Below are 18,670 nucleotides of genomic sequence, written 5' to 3' on the forward strand. Positions count from 1 at the left end.
TGACTGGAATTCACTATTTACTGTGCAGATGACAGTCTTTTCCCTCAAACAGCTAGTGGGGGAAGAATGTAAACCCAAAAAATTTCAGCCTAGCCCTACTCCCATGCCTATATCTAGCCAATATCATCAGTATTTTTCCCCAGTTTAGAGCTGTTATATTTTCTCAAACAAGTAGCACATGAACAAATTTTTATCTTGATAATTACTTTCTTCTGCCCTGTAATCTTTACTAGCATTTAATAAAAGAACATTGGCATATGTAACAGTAATATCAGCTCTTCAAAACATTAATAATCTTAAAGCACAAATAGAAACACCTAAATTCATATGGTCATTCTTTTTCTCTGGGGAGGCTTGCATTTCTCTTTCTCTCCCTACCCCTCCCCACCATGTGTATGTGTGAAGAAAGGATTGTATGTATTTCTTTGTACTAGTTTTATATTAGAAATCAACAATTAATTTGCTCTTTGGCAAAGATTTTGATGCATAAATTCAAGAAACAAGTTAAAGAAACAACATTATTATCCACCTAAAATATGCCAAACCATATGGCAGATATAAGGATACAGATATTTCTTGTATAGTAGAAGTCTCCTGAAATGTAACCAATATCCACATAGTGATCATCAGTATTTATGAATGTTCCTATGTCCTAGAAAACAGCCATGCAGCCTTTGGTGAACTTATATCCTAAAGGAAGATGAAGAGGTAGGCAGTACATATTGTAAAAATATACATGCCAGTTTTCTATCTGTTCCTGTTGAGTCCTACTGCCATGAAGAAGATACAGTGTGGTAGGGAATGAGCCTCTAGGGAAGGGAAAGTTGGCATAGTAATAGTCAAGAAGCCTGTCCAATAAGTAACTTCCTGGTAAGAAGAGATTGCCATGGAAAAAGTTAAGAAATCAAGCAGAGGGACCAGAAAGTACAGATAAAAACAGGAACGAAAAGTATCTATTTAAAAATTCATTCTGACACTATCCTAGTCTACAAAGGGGATATCCAGAAACAGGAAATTTAGAAGCAAGTATCAATAGAGCTTTGGTCATGCTAAGTTTAAGTGGCTATTAAGGTTCTAGATAGAGAGGCTTGGAGAGAGGAATCAGCAATTAAGAACTTGTAGTTTTCTTATAGAGGACCTCAGTTCTGTTCCTAACACCCATATCAAATAGTGCACAATTGCCAAGAACTCCAGATCCAGTGAATATGACATGCCTTTGACTTCTTTGGGCACATTCACGTACACAGACACACAAATATTAATAATATTTTTAACTCAGGCATAATCATCAAATAGTGGTTGTATGTCAAACCTCTAGTCGAAAGGAGAATTCAGACTAGAGATACAAAGCTGAGAGTCATTTACAAACCAAGTCAGAATGAAATGTCTTTTTCAGGGACCCTTGAGTGGCCTCCTTGGAGTACATGCTGGCCAAGTGTTTCATGAGTCTGATTGTGAAAGAGATGTTGCAGTTAATTCTCTTGGACATGTCACTGCCAAGTTAGATGTTCCACTGTTCCAAATAGTAAATTCAGAACCTGTGAGGAGAAATGTGAAAGGTGGTGTGGATTAACCTACCATGGAGATGTGTGAATTTCTAAAAGGCAAAAATTCAATTAACTGAAGGTGAAGTCCTATTAGGATAAGTTATATTCTGTTTTAATCACAATCAACATTTGAACATAAATGGCTTAAAGAAACAGCCAGTGTGTTGTACATTGAGGGTCAGCAGAGAGCTCAGCTCACTGGAGTCATCTGGAGATCAGGCTAACCGATCAGCCCCCATCTCAAAAGTGAAGGGTTTATGGGGGTCTTCTACAGCAAGTGAGTATTTCATCCCTTCTTCCTCTGGCAACCCATAAGGTCCTCCCAAGTCACAAGGGATTAAGGAGAATAATCCTATCATGCCCATTCCCATGCATTTCTGCCTCTTGCCTTTGTGGGTTTTTTGGGTTTTTTTTTTTTTTACAATATTCAGTATTCAGGATGGAGAAAACAGGGATAAATAATTCTTGTTACAAAATTCATCACACTCAGCAACAATCCTACCAATGAGCTTCTACCCTTCCATTTGGTACATGCAGAAATGGAAAGCACAGAGACAATCAGGGGCCATGGCAAAGGTCCCACAATGTGTAGACACAAGAGCCAAGATGTCAGACCAGGCATGACTCCAAAGCCATTCTTATTCTTTCCACAACCACCACACTGTCATTTATGACCACCTACTTTCCCTTTAAAATGAGCAGGCATTTCATCCTTGCCACAAACACACACCCAAATCAGAGAGTGGACACTTTGTTGGGATATTATGCTTGAATCAGAGAAGAGGAATAAGTGCAGCAAATGTTAAATTGGCTCAATTGTCTTTGGCATCTTTTCTTCTGTGAGAGAAAAGAAGAAAAATAAAACAAGAGGAGAGAAGGGACCTCTGAGATTGCTGGGGAAGCTGGTTCTTATTTTTAAGGAGTCTTCAAAAATTGGGACATGTGTTAGCCTGCCCAGCCTGAATTTTATGTCTCATTGTGTTGACTCCATCACAACCACAAATCGGTTTTCACTTGACCATTCCTAGTTCTATTTGTAAAGACATGTATTAGAGGGACTAAAATATGATTATGGGATGTTTCTCCAAATAGCCAGAAGGGCAGTCATCTGTATTTCCTGGTATGGGCAGAGTACTTCCTAGTTTATGTTTCAAGTTATAAGTTGGGACTTCCTTCATGCAAAACCTTGCACAAGATTATCTTTGGGATAGAAAAGTAGACATATTTTCCCTGCTGCTTCAGGAATCTGATTTAAACTTTCTATAAGTCAAGGCACTGGATTAAGTGTGTCATGTTTATTTGTCACATGATGTTTATTATTACATCTAATCTACATTCCTAATTTCAGCCTGAATCCTGAGAGACGTCTGATTCATTGGGCCTGGAACTGCCCTGGTATCATCTGCTCTCTGAACAAAAGTTCCATTTTTCATGGCTCAGAGATGCTAAATTCTGAAACAAAAGCCCTAAATGACAGCAGATTCCTCTGCAGAAAGACAAGATATATAAACATTGAGTTATGAAGCCACCGAAACTTTTCCTGGACCCACAAGCAGCCTTTTCAACATGATTCCTGCACAGATAAAGCAAAGGTGGAAACATGGATGGGCCTGATCTGATATACTTAATCAACTACATGGATTTATAAGCAGGCTAACCAGATTCTTCAAGTAACATAAGCAACGCTTGTGTTCTAGCCTTTGTACAAGACTTTACACAAAGGAAGCCCCAACTAGTAAAGTTCCTCATTGAAATTTTTCACTATGACATGTCCCTATCAGGTGTTTGAGCAAAGAGAAATAATTGCAGTGAGTGGCAACCCCAAGAGGTCTTTCCAGTTAGCAGTGTTCAGCTAAGGTCAAACCTAAACACTACAAGCAATTCATCCCATCTTAAAAAAGAAGACATTTTGGACTTCCAACATGGGGAAGCAGGAACCTATAATGGAGAAGTGACAGACTTGAGCTGTTCACCTTACTTTTAGCAACACTAGGCCCAAACTCCAGTTCTTCTTGTATGGTAAATACATCCAGCCTGGGAAAGGGCATCCAACTGATAGTTAGTTTCTAGTTGTGAAAGGTCAGCACATGGCCTTTGTCCTTAACTCTCTCTGCTTAGGTTTCTTCATCTAGAAGATTGGGTAGAAATATTTACTCCATGGACCTGCCTGAATCATAAGAGGAGACTGTTTCCATGAGACCCCTCATATCTCTGATATCCCAGCAACAGGTAAATGTAACAGCTGTGTGCCCATGAATCTACTTGCTTTACCAGGCATATGATCTCATAAATGGGCTTCTACCCAGACCCTTTGTGTATCACAGCTGGCACCAGGCATATATTAGGCAGTCAGATACTTGGTAAATGAATTAATCATTTCTATGATGCATAGAAATTGTCCAGGACAATCACTTTGTATATCTTTCCAGCTTTATCTCATTTCTAACTTAAAATCCTAAGAATCTTCTATACTTTATAATTCTGCACTAGATACCAGCTATAAAACTCTATCTGTGAAACAGACAGAAGCTTTTTTAACAGTAAAAAGTATATAGAGGCCACAAATTTATAGACATTTAAAATAGATAAATATAATTATTTTTATTTATTCAAAAATTGGTTATTAAAATTCATATTTGTAAATTAAGTAACTGTTACATGAGTAGTAAATAAATACCATTGACCCCCTCTACTCTTTCATCTATAGCTCCCCCTACCTGAAGGTCACCTCTCCTACTCCTTCAACCCACTGATAGATTCGTGTTAAGGTAGCCTCCCAAGTGCATTTTCTATGTCAGGGGGCCCTTCTCCAGATAGCCATAGAAGTCTCCTTCTATGTACCACACTTGATTCATTGTTGTGCAATCCTTTGCATTCTACACAAATCACTCAGCTGGGACTCAAGTAGCAAACTACCTTCTCAATGTTTCCAGACCAAGGAAGTCTGTGCCCTCTACTTGATGCCCACTGGCTCAGAATAGTCAAAAGATTACATTAGTACATGCTCTCTGGGGCTCTAAGAAGTAAGACGCAGAACTGACAAAAAAAGGCAGTAACTGATTGCCAATGCCTATCATGGAAATAGGTTATGAGAACAGGAAATTGTCCTGGTTCTCTCTGAATTTATGACTACCCTCAAATGGAATTCAAAGCAGTAAATAAAGTGTTAACATAGACTTACCATCATCTCCAAGCCTGAGATAGCCCTTATACATGTGCCCACACATACTCCCACAGACACATGCACACAGCACACACTCATACACACATACACAGGCATACACACATATTCACAGTAGTCTCAGAAGTGGCTCATCCTACATTTTATACATTGAGAATTGTACATCCTTATTTTATACATTGAGAAATTTAGATGGGAAACTCCTTTGTTAACAACCAAAGGACATTCCAATGAAACTAGAGGTCAAGAAAATAACTCAATCACTGTCACTGTCTCTTAGTCACCACATAGGAAATGAAAGAGGTGTGTGGTGGGAGAGGGTGTCAAGAGGGCTCTGCAGTACATAGTTAATGGCAAAAGTTTGAGGGTTTAAAAGGGTGTAAGTTTTTTGAGGGTTTTTTGTTTTGTTTTGTTTTCATCAGAATAACATGGCAAGAATAGCAATTGGGATAGCAGGCCCTGAGAGCCTCTCACCTTACACACCAGTGTTCTAACAGATTTCCTCTTCATCCGGGCACTGAGCACCATGGTCAGCCTCCTGTCCAAAATCTTCAAATGTGGGGAAAATACTTGGCTGACCAAGCAAACTGTGTAAGCCATTGTGAGTTGTGCTAAGTGGGTAACCACAGTGGCAGGCTGGGGGGGGGGAGGCAGGGGCAGAGCTGGTTAGGGAGCCACCCTGAACTGCCTGCTGAGCAGACACTTGACACATTCAACCCAAATCCTGCTGCTTGCTCTCTGAGTGAGACATTTGGTCTCCTGGTTTGAAAATGAAGTACTCACTCTCATGAGAACCTGGCTCTGCCCTCCCTGTAACTCGATACTCCCACATCTCCACCTTCAGATTCATTCCTGGCTTTGCCTGGTGCAACATCTTAGCTCTGAGAACTTGTGATTTGTACTAGATTTAAAATAATTTCCCAAAGAATAAATAACTCTAAAGGAAAATAAAATCTCAGAAATGAAGTCACTTTTAAGTATTCCTCAATTCCTTTTTCCCCCCTCTGAAGAACTGAGATTAGCCAAGATGCACACCAATAGATTAATTAAAATTAATAATGGTTCATGGCCCCCAGCACTGTCAAAAACTTTATAAACACCCATTTATTTAAGCTCCATGTCAGGCCCATGAGTTGGTTTTTAGTACCCTAACCAGTTCTTACAGATGAGAACAAGAACTCAGAGAAGTAAGTCACATGTCCAGGGATATGTACAGCCAGACTGGAGTCAGGAAGTGAGACACCTGTGTAGGAAATTTAAGGAGGCATTCACTCTCAGGATTGTGCAAGTGTACAGTTATCACCTAGGAATGTGAATGCCCCCTTAAATTTTCCATAAGCTTCTCTTACCCCATTTTAGTCTGGTGCCACAGCAGTAGCAAAACTGAGGTTTACCTTGGTGCCAAAGCTCCAGCTCAATGCCACCTGGATCAAAAAAAAAATCTACCCATGATGTCTTGCTCCAAAAGGTAAGCCTCTGCACGAGTATCTTTAATACCTAAGATTGTGGGTGAGCTGCTCCAGCCATCTGAGTCCAATAGGGAAATATGGAGGTGTTGTGTGTACACATCTTCACATAAGCCCACACACACTAGCACACATATAAACATACACATACCCCTCCTGCTGTAAGGCACCAGCTGTCAATCATGTTAGATATCTGAGCACAACCCAATATAATAAAAGGAAAACTGTCGTTGTATCTGCCCCAAATATAAAGCAAGAAAGTGCTAAAACTCTATCAATTTTAAACCTAAGTTATTGACCCCTTTGTTTGAGAAAAGAAAAATATAGAGCCAATGCTGTAGATATCCTTCTGTATAAATAAAACACTGATTGGCCAGTGGCCAGGCAGGAAGTAGGCAGGACAAGGAGAGGAGAATTCTGGGAAGTGGAAGGCTGAGTGAGGGAGACACTGCCAGCTGCCGCCATGACAAGCAGCATGTGAAGATGCCGGTTAGTCACGAGCCACGTGGCAAGGTATAGATTTATAGAAATGGATTAATTTAAGATATAAGAACAGTTAGCAAAAAACCTGCCACGGCCATACAGTTTGTAAGCAATATAAGTCTCTGTGTTTACTTGGTTGGGTCTGAGCGGCTGTGGGACTGGCGGGTGACAAAGATTTGTCCTGACTGTGGGCCAGGCAGGAAAACTCTAGCTAAAAGCCAATGTCACATAAATGTAGAAACCAGAACCAAAATAATGACAGAGTTGCATGACCAGTTTCCTAGTCCCAGCTCCACTCTGCCCTGGATTGAGCTGTAAAGGATCTAGACTCACCAGGGCAAAGTAAACCATGTTCCTCGGAGCAGTAGGTATGACTTCACTAAAGTTCAACATCATTTCTGTTGGGCAGAGAGGAGAGCCCAGCTTAGGCCCCAAGTAAACAGCACACTTCCCCAACTTAAGGGAGCAGAGGGTAGTATGGGGGAATTCCACAGAGCCTGTTTGTCAAAATTACTCCAATTATAAGACATTTTACCCAAAATAGCTCTTTTCCCTTGCCATCCACAATTTCCCATTGTAATTTTCATTTTCATCCAAAGACCATTTAAACCAAAAGGAAAATGAGATACTTACTCAGAAAATGGGTATCATCCAGATGTTGAACAAGATGCCAAGCCTGTGTGTCCTGATGAGTTGAGTTGGTGTATCAGACATCTGTTGGAAGCTGCTGAAGACAGTAAAGGGATGGGAAGATATCAAAAGAGGAACATGAGGAAAAGAAAGCTGTGGTATATACACATCTGGAGAAAGTCAAAGATTATTCTAGAAAACCTAAGAAAACAATTCCTTAAATTCTAATACCATTTTGTTTCATTCTAAGCAAACAAAATTATGGTCTTTCAGTCTAGGATGTGGCTGAGTAGTAGAATGCTTGAGAAATATTTGTGAGGCCATGGGTTTCATCCCTAGCATCAGAAAAACAGTGACAACAACATCATAAAGTACAATGAGTGCACTCAAGAGTCAGAGGCAAACTGATCACATTGAATCAGCAGTCAAGAAGTAGACAGCAAACAGGAAGTAGGGCTAAGCTATGAAACCACAAGGTTTGCCCTCCAGTGATCCACTTTTCCCAACACAGCTCTACCTCCTTGACATTTGACAACTGTCCCAGTGTCACTAGCTAGAGACCAAGTGTTCAAACACAAGGTGAAGCTCCATCCTAAGTATTGTATTTTCTTCTTCTGCAGTGTAGCAACAGAAAATGGTGGGATTCCCAAGGTACATAATGTAACATTTCATCACTCTAATCCATAAAAACTCATTAGAGCATTAAGTTTCTGGACATCACCTGGGAACTTTGTAGAAAACCAGGTCCCTACTGGTCCCTACTCCAGACCAAATCAATCAGTCTGTATTTCAGCAGGGCCACGCCCCAGCAGAGCAAAAGCTAAAACTTGGCATTCCTAGAAGAGAAGAACAACGACCAAGCAGACAGCAAGATTCACATGGACACTCTGTTTGTGTGTGTGTGTGTGTGTGTGTGTGTGTGTGTGTGTGTGTGTGTGTGTGTGTTTGGTTGGTTGATTTTTTGTCTTTTTTTTTTATAGTGAAAGGAAAACAACTTTATTTTATGGGTTGGTATGTTTAAAGGGCAGAGTGAGGTCAGTGTAAGTAACAGGTCTTATAAAGAGCTTTAGAGGTTGTAAGGTCATAGAGCCATCTCTTGAACATATTTCCCCCAAAAGGCATCTACAGGTATTTTCTTCTCACTATCAGAAGACAGGTGAATCTACAGAGACAAGTGAATACCAAGGGGAGGATTAACTGATTCACTGTTGCCCTTGAAAACTTCACAGACACTCAATGTAGCAACACACCAGGACTCCAAGGTGCATATTAAAGTCTAAGACACACCATTGTGACTCTAAAGCTAGGGACAGAAAGTAAAGAGACATTAAAAAATAATAACCACACCACTGGCACCAAGGCAGAACTGACAGTGTGCTTAGCACATGCTGTGAGGTTTTCCACAACTTCTCTGTTGATCAGCAACCTAAAAGGAATGCATCATCATCTCCACTTTACAAATGAGAAAAATGACCCTCACAAAAGATCAGTAGCTCAACTATGACTCAGTAATAAGTGGCAAATTCAAGATGTTCAAAACCAAAGCCTTAGCTGCTAAATGACTTACTACCTGTAAGTGTGCTTTGAAATGTTCTGAAGGTAAGGAATCTATGAATTCTGGAATTGTTTGGAATTATGGATGTGCTTCTGGATATTGTATACATCAACCCTCTAGAGACTCTCAAGAAAAAAACATAACTGTCTGTCTCTCCCAAGTTATAGGCCACAAGGTAATAAATATACTATAACCTATTAAATAAAATGTGAACAAAGAGAAAATCATTTCAACATATCAGTCTACTGGAAACTTGGGTATATAAATTCATTAAACAGTTATATCCGGGTTGGCACTATTAGAACTTAAGCTCATGAACACAAAGCCCTTGCCTCTACCTCAGATCCTATGAGACCAAAACAGGTAAAATATTCCTTGCAAGTTATATGTTCTATTTGCAGTTAAGAATAACTGCACAAAACTCAAGTCCAAGAAGATCTAAGACTTCAACATAAACCCAGACATACTGAGCCTGATAGAAGAGAAAGTAGGAAATAATTTGAACACATTGGCATAGGAGACAACTTCCTGAACAGATCACCAATAGCCCAGACACTAAGATCAATAATTAACAAATGGGACCTCGTGAAACAGAAAAGCTTCTGTAAGGCAAAGGATACTGTTAATAGTACAAAAAGGTAGCCCACAGAATAGGAAAAGAATTTCAGCAATTCCACATCCAATAGAGGGTTAATATTCAAAATATATAAAGAACTCAAGAAATTAGACATCAACAAACTAAATAATCCAATTTAAAAATGGATATAGATCTAAACAGAGAATTTTCAACAGAGGAATCTCAAACAGCCAATAGACACTTAAAGAAATGTTCAACATCCTTAGCCATCAGGGAAATGCAAATCAAAGGGACTCTGAAATTCCATGTTATACCTGTAAAAATAACTAAGATCAAAAACACAAGTGACAGTTCATCCTGGAGAAGATGTGGATTAAGGGGAACACGCCTCCATTGCTGGTAGGAATGCAAACTTTGGAAATCAATGTGGCAGGTTCTCAGAAAATTGGGAATTGATCTTCCTCAAGACCCAGCTATATCATTTCTGGGCATGTACCCAAAGGACACTCTATCCTATCACAAGGATATTTGTTCAACTATGTTCATAGCAGGTTTTTTCATAATAGCCAGAAACAAGAAACAACCTAGATGTCCCTAACTGAGGAATGGATAAAGAAAATTTGGTACAATTACACAATGGAGTATTACTCAGCTATTAAAAACAACGACATCATGAAATTTGCAGGCAAATGGATGGAACTAGAAAACATCATCCTGAGTGAGGTAACTCAGGTCCTGAAAAAACAAACATGGTATATACTCACTTATAAGTGGATATTAGCTATAAAGTAAAACATAATCATGCTATGGTCCACAAGCCTAAAGAGGCTAAAGTAACAAGGAGGGCTTAAGAGGGAGACAAGGATCTCCCTGGGAAGGGGAAATAGAATAGATTTTCCTGCTGGACTGGGGATGGGTAGGGTTGGGATCAGAAGAGATCAACTTGGGGGAGCGTGAAAATACTGGGAGAAACAACTCCCAGTTGGAATTGGGGAGTATTTCAGGGGTGAAGTGGCAACTTAGTACAATGGAAACTCCATGGAATCTACTAGAGTAACCCTAGCAAAGACTCCTAGTAATGGGGAACACAAGACCTGAACCAGCCATCTTCTGTAACTATACAAGGCTTCAAGAGGAAGGATTGGGACACCAACCCAGCCATAAAACCTTCAACCTACAGTTTGTCTTGTCTGCAGAGTGTTCTGGGATTGGAGCCTAGCAGAATCATCATCATCAAAGGGACCAGAGAGACTTCATCCAGCAACTGATAGGAGCAAATGCAGAGTCCTACAACCAAACATTAGGCGGAGCTCAGGGAATCCTGTAAGGGGGGGTGAAGAGGAAGGATCAGAGGAACCAGAGGGGTCAGGGACACAAAGAGAACACAGCTCAGAGAATCAACTGGTCAGGACTCTTGAGGGTTTGTAGAGATCAGGGAGCTTATAGGGGTCTGACCTAGGTCCTCTGCAAATAAGTTATGGCTGAGTTGCTTGGTGTTCTTGTGAGATTCCTACAGTAGGGACAGGGTCTGTCTCTGACTCCTTTGCCTGCTTGTGGGACCCTTTTCCTCCTCCTGGGTTGCCTAGTCCAGCCTTGATATAATGACATGTACTTGGTCTTACTGTAGCATATTAGGCTGTGTTTGGTTGATATCCCTGGGAGGCCTGCTCTTTTCTGAGGTAAGATGGAGGGAGCATGGAACTGGGGGAGAGGGGAAATAGAGGGAGAGCCTGGGAAGGGGCAAGGGAGGGGAAACTGTAATTGTGATTTAATATATGAGATAATCATAATGATGATGATGATGATGATGATGATGATGACGATGATGATAGTAGAAAGAATAAGTTCCTGTTTGTCCTGTGTTTGTTTGACCCATCTACACTGGATATGCTTGATCACATGTGGGTAGGAGGTATGCGGACAGGAAATAGGCCAGGACATACACTTGCCCTGATTGGATATAGAAGGAAGTACATCAGGATATATGTTTGCCCCTGATTGGACCTGGTGTGAAATGTGATGGCCCCATGGTTTTGCTTGTTAAGCCCCTGTAAAACGTATTTCCTGTGAATTGCAAAGTGGTCCTAGCCAGAGCCCATCCTCTTGGTCAGTATTTAATTAAGCTTGCTTCAAATTTGGCTTAAGATTGTGGTAATGGCTTATTCTTGATCAGTGAGGTTAACAGAACAAAACCAAAGACACAAGCAGCAAACACAAACTATACATGTGGGATTGCACAAAAGGCTGTACGTTCTGTTCTTTAAGTCACATTCAGCACTGTCTAAGAAGCCAAGGACCCTGTGAAGTTCACTAGGCAGCAACCTAACTGAATCAATGAGCTTTAGGTTCAGTGAGAGTGAGAGATCTGACTCAAATATAAATAAATAAAAATGGAATGTGATCAAGGAAAGAATACCAACATCAACCTCTATCCTCTACTTCCACATCCATGTCTACACTAGTACACATGCATGTGTATACACAGATGCACACACATCTATCCAGACTAACAAGTGTCTACACCATACAATTTAATAAGATAAAATAAAAGGCTATCATGTAACTCAGCATAGTGCTAGATACATAGAAGGCTCTAAAGATGCCTTTGGTCTTGATAGAAGTAATGATGCTGACTACCAGTGGTCCTGCCTGTTGGAAGTGAGGACACAGAAAGCTCTAGCTCTAAGCCTCTTGACTAAGCACAGGCAGAAAGATGGCACAATGGAGCAAATGTTTATGTTACCCTAAAACTCCTATGTTGAAGTCCTCACATCAATGGGGCTATATTTAGAGCTGAGATCTTTACTTGATCATAAAGGTACAGCCTAAGTGATCAGGGTAAGTTTCCTTATTAGAAGAATCACCAATTTAATATCCATTCATTCCCCTCTCTCCCTCCCTCCCTTCCCCTCCCCAATTCCACTCTTCCCCTCTCCTCAAAAGCACACAGTAAGAGCATACAGCAGTCAAAAAGCCACAAGGAAGCCCTTACCAGGTATCAAATTGGCACCTCCAGATTGTGAAATATATGTCATACTCCTCTTCTTTAGTGGGTTTTGTGTCATCCCAGGCTGATTAAATACATAGCAACCCAAGGCACAGAACCCAACAAGGAGAACACAGAGTGTTACCTCCCTCCATCACCCATGCCTCTCATCCAGAACAAAAGGGGGAGTGTGTTATAGAGCAGTGGAATAAAGCCTGGGTGCTCCCCTCATGGAAGTCAAACCCCACCCTTATGGGCTTCAAGTCATCCTCTCCATATGCATGGTCTACTGAGGTTTAAGATAAAAGTACAAAGGACAGATTCTTATTGGCCAGAGATCAAAACCAAATGTAAGGCATTTGCCAGTTCTGATCTTTGCTTAGTCTGAGAATTCTTTCCTGCCTCCCCTAAGAGAAACTTCCTTTTTGTCTTTTGTGTCCTAGCCACACCCTAGTAGAACTTCAGCTGGTGCAATTTTATTCATTTTTGTCAAAGCTGCAAATGTCAAGGTAGAAGCCCATGCTTATAAGAAATGTGCCCTCTTTTCATAGAATTCAATGTAATTTCTACTCTGAACCCATATTCACATCATGAGGCTCATACAGAAATCTCAGTCCTTCTCCTCCAGGTGTCGTAGGCACAGCTTAGGCTTGACCATAAAGCCAAAGCTTGGTAAGGCTGGAAGCTGCAAGGCTCCTTTGACTATCGCCTGACACACCCTTCTGTTGGCATGCCCAGCACCTAGAAAGAATAGGTGGTCCCTGCAGGTCCCTTCTGATTCTATCATGTGTCCCAAAGGGTGATGTCTGTGCAGGACCCTAGCTCCAGTTCACTTCAGAATCACTCCAGATCCATCTACCCAGGTATTCCATGTAGATGTTTCTGCTTGACTCATGAAGTTTTTGCCAGACATGTTCTCCCAGTCCATCTCTGTGCATACACATGGTTCAGCAGTTCTTGCTTCTCCAGCCAAAGCATCGCAAGCCAAGGCCAGGTTCCCTGGCCTAGGGAGGTGAGTGCTCCCAGAGTGCTCACATGGCTAATCACTTAAAACTGAGTCTTCGTTGTATCAGCGGTGGCCCCTGAACATCTGGTTCAGACATTCCCCCCTCCTCCCTCTAGCACAGTCTGAAACGTTCTACCAAATGTTTCAAGAGGGGGAAAAATACAGCCTAAGTGGTGTTGCAGCTGGCCAGTGATCCAACTCTGTGGACAGACACCCACGGACAATTCCACATGCAGCAGAGATCTGATTTCAGTGTGTTTGATTCCATGATTCAAAGCTAAACCCCCATCCTACCTTTTCCCTCCCAGTCACCCTAGGAGGAGGAGAACCCCAGACACACACACACACACACACACACACACACACACACACACACACACACACACACAACTAAACAAAAACAAACAGATTATAGCCCTAGAAACAAACACCAGTATCCAGAGCTGAGTTGGGGACAATGTATACCTTTCCTGTGGCCATCCATCAGCACCCTGTTTCATTTGTCTGTTCATTTTCTCAAAAGGATATTATTGGGGTCCACACTGTGTGCTAGGTTATGCAAAGTAGAATTTCAGAGATCACCTCTTATAGGCCTCTCTTGTTCAAAATTAGTCTCCAGAGAAGAGGTGTGACCTTGGTACCCTCACACTTACCTTAGCAATCTATAGCTAGGACTAGACGCTGTCTTTGCTACTCATTCGCATGTCTGAGGAAACTGAGGCCAGAGATTTGCAAGCACAGGACAAAAGACAGACATGAGGGGAGGAGGATGGGTGCAAGGGTGGTCTTGCTCCCAAGGTCACCTAAACTGCCTTCCCTTCCCTTCTCCCCTCTGCCTACATCTACTCACAGCACTACACCCTCATTGTGTGAGTCCTCTACCTAGGGCAATTTTGGATGAAGGTGCTGGAGCAACTTCTCAGTGTAAGGCATACTTTTTCCTTATACACTCCCATGAAGGCCATCAAAAAATTAGATTAGTGGTTTTGACATTTTTCTGCCCACTTTCTGGCCTAAGTCTCTGCATAGAGCCTCTATAGTCCTTTCTCACAGCCCATCTCAGTGTTTATAAGGTGGGAGAAGTTGTGGGACTTACCTGTCACTGAGCCAAGGTCAGGGGGAGCAAAGCCCGGCTTTATTAGACTTTGGAAAGTTTCCCAATAGAAGGTTACTTCTCACACACATACGTTGTACCAGGAAACACAGTTTGCAACAGTGTCTAACCCTGCTGAAAGCGTGAGCCACGGCCAGTAACCCACACCTAATACATCACCATAAATCTTCCTCCCATCACCTTTTCTCCTCTCCTCACTCCTCTGCAGTGAGGCATGGGAGGGTACTGGAAGAGGCACTGACTCCTTACTCCAGGAGAGAAAAATGAACATGCTCTACCCTGTGCTGCCTGCTGCTCAGATTTACCACACAGTAGGAGCTGTGCCTGTGTTATAGAAGGACCTCAGGCTCCTAGAACCATGGGTACCTTAAAAATTCATCTATATGTGTCTCTCAGTTCAGAATAGAGGAGGCAGGAGGAGGCAGATGAAGCAGAGAACCACGCTGAGAAGTCCTCTGAAGCCACCACCCACCTGGCTTTGCTCACTGAGCACCACTATCTCCAAACAAAATTGACAGCTCTGTGTAACCAGTGCTGAGGTTTCTACAGGATGATACCTACAATGGCCTTTACCCCAGGACCTTATAATGACAGAGTTCATTCTAAATGAAATCAAGCTACAGTGACCTGAGCTTGCATTTAGAGAAAAACCATCACCTTGTAGTTTTTCCTTCCTAAGAAGGATATTAGCAGTCACAGCATGGTAAGGCCAGACTCTGGCCCACTCTGGATTCTTCATCTTCTATACAGGGTTGATCCTCTTTGGGTCCCACATAGTCCTCCCTTGTGATCTGTCACTTCCTTTCTGGCTGCAAGGTCATATTTTAAGCTTTAACGTGTGCTTTCCTCTAAGCATCTTTGTTATAGCAATCACAGGCCAGTTTTATATTTGAAAGAAAATGTAAAATGGTCAGATGGGGGTGTCTAATATACAAATGGATTAGCCTCATTGGCTGGAAACAGTGACTTGAATTTCCTGTGTAATGTTAATAAACACCCTATGTGGAGTGGTCAGAATGTTCCCTGCTTCACCATTTTATGCCTCTGCTCCATGGAGCGCATTAGCCTTGAGAAATGAGTCTGCAGGGAGCTGTTGAGACATTGGGATTTCTTTTTCAATATAGTCGATCTCATGCAATAACTTTCCGGAAAATAATTTGCCTAAATTAAATGAATGATTTCCCATGGACAGAGTTCTAAATCCCAGTCTAATGAGCTTGGGTCCCTTTGAAGAACATTTAATCTTCCAAATGCTGGATATTAACTCCTTACCCCAAGGCACTTGGATAAAGACTTTCCACCATTACAATCAACAGAAGGCAGAGACAGGCCACCAAAGAGGAGAATATGCCTGTACATTGTACATTTGACAAGGAGTGGATATCCAGACTATATAAGGAACTTCAAAATCCCAATAGCAAATGAGTAATTCAATTAAAGAATAGGCCATAGCTCTAAAAACACATCTCCCAAAAGAAGTCTTCTAATTAACTAACAGATATGTGAAAAATTGTTCAACCTTTATAATCTCTGAGAAAATGCAGTGCAAAACATGATACTATCTCACCCATTGCCTAATATAAAAAAGACTAGCAGTAACATTGTGGAGAAAGAGGGATCTTTGCATATTGTTGGTGAATTTTCTAGTTTCTTTCCTCTGTTGCTATGATTAAAAAAAAAATGTAACCAAAACCAACCTGGGGGGAGGAAAGAGTTTATTTCATCTTACCCTTACAGTTCATCTTTGACAGAAGTCAGGCAGGATCCTGGAGGCAGGAACCATGGAGGGATACTGTTTACTGGCTTGCTCCTCTTGGGTTGCTCAGTTATCTTTCTAATACAGCCTAGACTGACTTACCTAGGGATAGCACTATCCATAGTGGTATGGGTCCTTCTACATAGATTAGCAAGTAGTAAAATGCCTCAAAGACATGTCCACAGGCCCAGTATCATCATGATGATTCTTCAGTTGAGGGTCCCTCATTCCAGATGACTCTAAGTCTGTGTCTAGATGACAGCTGAAGCTAACTAGAACAGTACGAGTGTAAATTAGTACAGCCATTATGAAAAGATATCAAGGAGATTTCTCATAAATTTAATAGCAATCCCAGTCCTGGGTATATATCCAAAAGAAACAAAATTAGTAAGTCAAAAATACAAGTGCATTCCCATTTTTTGTGCCATATTAGTCACAACAACTAAGAAGCAGAAAGGGTCAACATTCCCATCCACTGATAAACAGATAAAGAGGATTGTTACAGATACTCAATGGAGTACTTTTCAAAAAAGAAAAAAAGGATGAGGTCTTTCTATTTGTGGTAACATGGATGGAACTGGATCATTATTTTATATGAAATAAGCCAGACACAGAAAGACAGGTGTTATATTATCTCATTTATAATTGAAGCCTAAGAGAGTGGCTCTCATAGAAGTTCAGTATTGGGAGTCTGTGGAGAATGCTTAGGGAGAAAGGGGTGAGGTGAAGTTGATCAATAGCGATTAAGTTTATATCTGTATAGTGGTAGGAAGTTCAAGCATGCCATTGTACAGTAGGGTGACAATAGACAACAATAAAATCCTATATATTTCAGAAACCTAAAAGAAGAGATTTTGACTTTTTTTTCACCAGAAAGAATTCCTTGAGGTATGTGTGTTTACACTGACTAAATATTGCACAATGTATACAATACTTTATGAATCATTTAAAAGTAAGTTTTAAAAAAGATTAGTCACAAAAAAGAATTTACAGTGCTCTTTCATTCTTAAGACAAACTAATGTAGAATACTATCATTCCAAATAAAAACCTGAAGGCAATATTATACACATTTCAGTAGCAAACTTAGATCCATGCATACATGGTGCTGTGGTTTGGGTGTGGAATGTATTACACAAGCTGTGTCTAAGCACTTGGTACTCAGCAAAACTGTATGGAGACGTTATGTATGAAGTCTTTGGAACAGAGTTTCACTGATAGACATAGCTCACTGTGAGTGCACCTTGAAGGTTACAGCCCTGCTATATTTCTGGTCCCAGCTCTCAATCTGTCACTGCCAGTATTTAACCAGACATAAGCTCCCACAACAACAGATTGACCAATCCAGCTGCTGTGCCTTCAGGATAGCACCCCTGAACTGAGAGACACAATGAACCTTTACTTCATTACATTACTTTTGTCAGGGATTATATCACAGCAATGAGAAAAGAAAAAGATATACATATGTCTCTAAGGCCAAAGCTGAGCATTTAACCTTTATACTACAATGCTCAGGAACCTATGGGATAGAACAGTGCATCACCTCTACATTGTAATGTGGAGAACCTACCTCCTAAACACAAGCCATGTTATCTAGAAGGCAACATCCCCAGATCCATCCTGTTAAAAACTGCCTACTAATCACATGGCTGCTTCCATCTCTAATGTCTCTGAACCATTTGTCTAAGTTTTCAAAGTTTCAACACTTTGGCAAGTTCTTGCCAAGTCTTTAGAAGAAAGTAAAATCTTTTGAATGACAAGATTTCCTTTTGAGAAAAGAGGGAACAACATGGGTAAGTAAAGGAGCATTTTATCCTGATGAAAGGAATTCACAGAAGACGATTCAGCTGAATGTCTTTGAGGCTGACAGGTCCAAACATGAGAACTAGTTTGCTTTTTTCATATGCCTATCAGCCAGGTCTATTCTAGCTTCCTGGTTCTTACTCTCTATTCTTGATCACCACACCTTACACTTTTCTACCTGATTCAAGACTGTAAACTTAGTCCATCCTTTGTAAGTATGTTTTAAAAAATAGTAATTAAAAGATAGAGCTTGACATAATGTACATGGTCTGAGACAAAAGACTGAAATATCATGAGGCTGGCATAACATTTGAGTTAAGACCTGAGAGATGATGGGGAGGCAATAAAGCATAATAGGTCAGAGATACTATTGGGACTCTGCATAAAGGTTCTCAGACCAAAGTGAAACTCAGAAAACAAAATAGAGAAAAACTGACTGCTCCAGAAGCTGTCTCATACTCTAATGGGCGCATGCACACACACACACACACACACACACACACACACACACACACACACACACACACACCTTTGGTTCCTCAGGTGAGTAACTGCTGGATGGACCAGC

The 18,670-nt window shown here is 41.0% G+C and overlaps 1 long non-coding RNA gene across 1 annotated transcript in view; it reads right to left on the reverse strand.

The window, feature by feature from the left end:
• LOC121832747 (uncharacterized) overlaps positions 1 to 18,670 on the reverse strand; it is a 185,311-nt gene that overhangs the window by 86,449 nt on the left and 80,192 nt on the right. The window contains exon 6 of the long non-coding RNA XR_013042873.1: positions 7,311 to 7,404. This is a non-coding gene — a long non-coding RNA (uncharacterized LOC121832747). The remainder of the gene's footprint in view (positions 1 to 7,310; positions 7,405 to 18,670) is intronic.

Source organism: Peromyscus maniculatus, chromosome 10 (assembly GCF_049852395.1).
Source record: "Peromyscus maniculatus bairdii isolate BWxNUB_F1_BW_parent chromosome 10, HU_Pman_BW_mat_3.1, whole genome shotgun sequence".
NCBI classification, from domain to species: Eukaryota; Metazoa; Chordata; class Mammalia; order Rodentia; family Cricetidae; genus Peromyscus; species Peromyscus maniculatus.